This window comes from Cherax quadricarinatus, chromosome 14, assembly GCF_038502225.1.
Source record: "Cherax quadricarinatus isolate ZL_2023a chromosome 14, ASM3850222v1, whole genome shotgun sequence".
Classification (NCBI taxonomy): Eukaryota; Metazoa; Arthropoda; class Malacostraca; order Decapoda; family Parastacidae; genus Cherax; species Cherax quadricarinatus.
Genome location: NC_091305.1, coordinates 17,507,915 through 17,512,914, shown reverse-complemented (window position 1 = coordinate 17,512,914; position 5,000 = coordinate 17,507,915).

Sequence of the window (5,000 nt, the reverse complement as noted above, 5' to 3'; positions counted from 1 at the left end):
ATGAGCTGGAGAGAGGAGACAGCAGAGAAGAAAGTGATTGCATAGCGGGAACGCTTCACTCTGGAGGTCCCAAGGTGGTAATTGCAGTGATGTATAACCCACCACAGAACAGCAGGAGGCCAAGGCAAGAGTATGACGAGAGCAATAGAGCGATGGTTGACACACTGGCTGCAGTGGCCAGAAGAGCTCATGCATGCAGGGCAAAGCTCCTGATCATGGGCGACTTTAACCACAAGGAGATCGACTCGGAGAACTTGGAGCCACATGGGGGCCAAGATACATGGAGGGCTAAGATGATGGAGGTGGTACTGGAAAACTTCATGTACCAACACGTAAGGGACACTACAAGAGAGAGAGGAGAGGATGAGCCAGCAAGACTGGACTTAGTATTCACCTTGAGCAGTGCAGATATTGAGGACATCACATATGAAAGACCCCTTGGGGCCAGCGATCATGTGGTTTTGAGCTTCGAATACACAGTAGAGCTACAAGTGGAGGGAGAAGCAGGAAGGCCAGGACAAATAAAACCAAATTACAGGAAAGGGGACTACACGGGAATGAGGAACTTCCTGAACGAGGTTCAGTGGGACAGAGAACACTGGCACGTAAGCCAGTTAATGAGATGATGGAATATGTAGCAACAATGTGCAAGGAGGCTGAAGAGAGGTTTGTACCCAAGGGAAACAGGAATAATGAAAAAGCCAGGATGAGCCCATGGTTCACCCAAAGGTGCAAGGAGGCAAAAACCAAGTGTGCTAGGGAATGGAAGAAATATAGAAGGCAAAAGACCCAGGAGAATAAGGAGAGTAGTCGTAGAGCCAGAAACGAATGTGCACAGATAAGAAGGGAGGTCCAACGACAATATGAAAACGACATAGCAGCGAAAGCCAAATCTGACCCGAAGCTGTTATACAGCCACATCAGGAGGAAAACAACAGTCAAGGACCAGGTAATCAGGCTAAGGAAGGAAGGAGGAGAGACAACAAGAAATGACCGTGAAGTATGTGAGGAACTCAACAAGAGATTCAAAGAAGTGTTCACAGAGAACAATATTCAATACATCTATCGAAAGAGGGAGATTGCCTGAGGCAGGGAAGACAGCAAATGTAGTCCCAATCTTTAAAAAAGGAGACAGACTAAACTACAGACCAGTGTCACTGACATGTATAGTATGCAAAGTCATGGAGAAGATTGTCAGGAGAAGAGTGGTGGAACACCTAGAAAGGAATGATCTCATCAACAGCACCCAACATGGTTTCAGGGACGGGAAATCCTGTGTCACAAACCTACTGGAGTTCCATGACAAGGTGACAGCAGTAAGACAGGAGAGTGGTGGGTGGATTGCATTTTCTTGGACTGCAAGAAGGCGTTTGACACAGTACCACACAAGAGATTAGTGCAAAAACTGGAGGACCAAGCAGGGATAACAGGCAAGGCACTACAATGGATCAGGGAATATTTGTCAGAAAGACAGAAGCGAGGAATGGTACGTGGCGAGGTGTCAGAGTGGGCACCTGTGACCAGCGGGGTCCCACAGGGGTCAGTCCTAGGACCAGTGCTGTTTCTGGTATTTGTGAACGACATGACAGAAGGAATAAACTCTGAGGTGTCCCTGTTTGCAGATGACGTGAAGTTGATGAGAAGAATTCATTCAATCGAAGACCAGGCAGAACTACAAAGGGAACTGGACAGGCTGCAGACCTGGTCCAGCAATTGGCTCCTGGAGTTCAGTCCCACCAAGTGCAAAGTCATGAAGATTGGGGAAGGGCAAATAAGACCGCAGACGGAGTACAGTCTAGGGGGCCAGAGATTACAAACCTCACTCAAGGAAAAAGATCTTGGGGTGAGTATAACACCAGGCACATCTCCTGAAGCGCACATCAACCAAATAACTGCTGCAGCATATGGGCGCCTGGCAAACCTCAGAACAGCATTCCGACATCTTAGTAAGGAGCCGTTCAGAACCCTGTACACCGTGTACGTTAGGCCCATATTGGAGTATGCGGCACCAGTTTGGAACCCACACCTAGCCAAGCATGTAAAGAAACTAGAGAAAGTGCAAAGGTTTGCCACAAGACTAGTCCCAGAGCTAAGAGGTATGTCCTACGAGGAGAGGTTAAGGGAAATCAACCTGACGACACTGGAGGACAGGAGAGATAGGGGGGACATGATAACGACTTACAAAATACTGAGAGGAATTGACAAGGTGGACAAAGACAGGATGATCCAGAGACTAGACACAGTAACAAGGGGACACAGATGGAAGCTGAAGACACAGACGAATCACAGGGATGTTAGGAAGTATTTCTTCAGCCACAGAGTAGTCAGGAAGTGGAATAGTTTGGGAAGAGATGTAGTGGAGGCAGGATCCATACATAGCTTTAAGCAGAGGTACGATAAAGCTCATGGTTCAGGGAGAGTGACCTAGTGGCGACCAGTGAAGAGGAGGGGCCAGGAGCTTGGACTCGACCCCTGCAACCTCAACTAGGTTAGTACAACTAGGTGAGTACACACGTACACACACACACACACACACACACACACACACACACACACACACGCACCAACCCACCCACCCGCGTGCGCGCGATGCAATCCTTCAAGAGTCGACTGAACAAGCACTTTGAAAAGATTGATTTCAAATGGAATGATAAAAGCGGATCTCCGAAGACAAGCATCCATGCCAGGGCTGACACTGGTGGCATCCATGCCAGGGCTGACACTGGTGGCATCCATGCCAGGGCTGACACTGATGGCATCCATGTCAGGGCTGACACTGGTGGCATGAGAGGGAATTATTTTCCCAAGCGGCTTTAACAACGCATCACCGTGTATGCTGGAACATGTCGAGCTGATCCACGAGAATGTCGTACACTTCAGAATCCATGAAAGGGATGTTCTTGAGAGAAAGTGAGAGAAAGAGGGAAAAGTAAATAAAGTTAGGAACCTTGTAAAACCCTGTGTAAAAAATAAAGGAGGGAGAGAGGGAGGGAGAGAGGGGGAGAGAGGAAGAGGGAAAGAGAAAAAGAGAGAGGAAGAGGGAAAGAGATCGCTTCGTTAACAGGTAGTATACCTTTTCCATACGGACTAAAACCTCATTCTCTCTCTCTCTCTCTCTCTCTGCTTCAAGACTGCAAGAAAGTGTGCAATGCGACAAATGAGGTCAAATAAAGCAGTAGTGCCCACAGACAATGAGTCATTATGCAAATGGTTTAGACTCAGTAAAGGGTTTAGAGTTCCGCTCCACTTTCTTCTAAAACACTTAGTTAGGGCTCAAACTAAACACAGTCCCCAGTGCTTGTCGGTAAGTGGCACGCTCATAGTCTATGTTAACTCTGTCTTTGCGTGTCTGTCAGTCTCATCCCTTATCATGGGAGTCCGTGTAGATGACGTTCTGTGTGATAAATGGTTTAGAAACCCGACAAGTTGAAGAATGAGACACTTATGCAACGTATGGGAATCTTTACTGAGGAAACGTTTCGACACACAGTGGCTTCATCAGTCCTATATAATAATAAGAATGGTGTAAAGAGAGGACGAGTTTGAGTTAATCAGTCTCTTAGCCTGGAATCGATGTGTTCGGGCCATCACTCTTGAAGAAAGAACAGCATATGGTTAGGTGAGTCGAAGCAGGAGGAGGCGAAGTCACCTGACTACAGTTTATAAGTCGCTTCTTCGGCCATATGCTGTACTTTCTTGATGATGGACTGAACACATCGATTCCTGGCTGAAAGACTGATTACCTCAAACTCCTCCTCTCTTTACACCGTTCTTGTTTGCATTAGACTCATGAATCCACTGTGTGGCGAAACATTTCCTCAATACAGAGGGGAAGCAAAGGACTACATAATAGGAACACTTCAGACTGGGGGGTCCCAAGATGGTGATTGCAGTGATGTATAACCCACCACAGAATAGCAGGAGGCCAAGACAAGAATATGAGAGCGACAGAGCAATGGTCGATACACTAGTTGAGGTTGCATGAAGGGCTCACGTGGGCAGGGCAAAGTTGCTAGTTGCAGGTGACTTCAGTCAAGGAAATTGACTGGGAAAACCTGGAACCACATGAGGGTTCAGAAATATGGAGGGCTAAAATGATGGAGGTGGTAATGGAAAACCTCATCCATCAATATGTTAGGGAGACAACCAGAGAGAAGAGAGGATGAACCAGCAAGGCTTGACCTCATATTCACCTTGAGTAGTTCAGACATTGAGGACATCACAAATGAAAAGGCCCCTCGAGCCAGTGATCACGTGGTCCTGAGCTTTGAATACATAGTACAGTTACAAGTGGAGAGGGAAACAGGAAGAGTAGGATGGAAGAAGCTAGACTACAAAACAGGGGACTAGACAGGCATGAGGGATTTCAGGCACAAGGATCGGTGGAAAAATCAGTAAATGAAATGATGGAATGCGTGATTAGAAAATGCAAGGAGGCAGAAGAGAGGTTCGTACCCAAGGCAAACAGAAATAAGGGAAATACCAGAACAAGTTCTTGGTTCACTCAAAGGTGTAGAGGCCAAAACTAAATGCGCTAGATAATGGAAAAAATGTAAAAGACAAAGGATTCAGGAAAAAAAGGAGATTAGTCGAGGAGCCAGAAACTAATATGCACAGAAAAGGAGGGAGGCCCAGCGGCAATATGAAAATGACATAGCACCGAAAGTCAAGTCTAACCCGAAGCTGTTGTACAGCCACATCAGGAGGAAAACAGTCAGGGACCAGGTAATTAGGCTGAGGAAGGAAGGTAGATCACAAGAAGTATGTAAAGAGCTCAACATGAGATTTAAAGAAGCATTTTCAGTGGGGACAGAAAGGACTCAAGAATGCCAGAATGGTGGGGTAGATCAACAATATACACAACCGAGGAAGAGGTGAAGAAGCTAAGTGAACTTGATATCTCAAAGGCAGCTGGACCGGACATCTCTCGGTGGGTCCTGAGAGAAGGAGCAGAGGCACTCTGTGTGCCACTACTAACACTCAACACATCTATCGATATA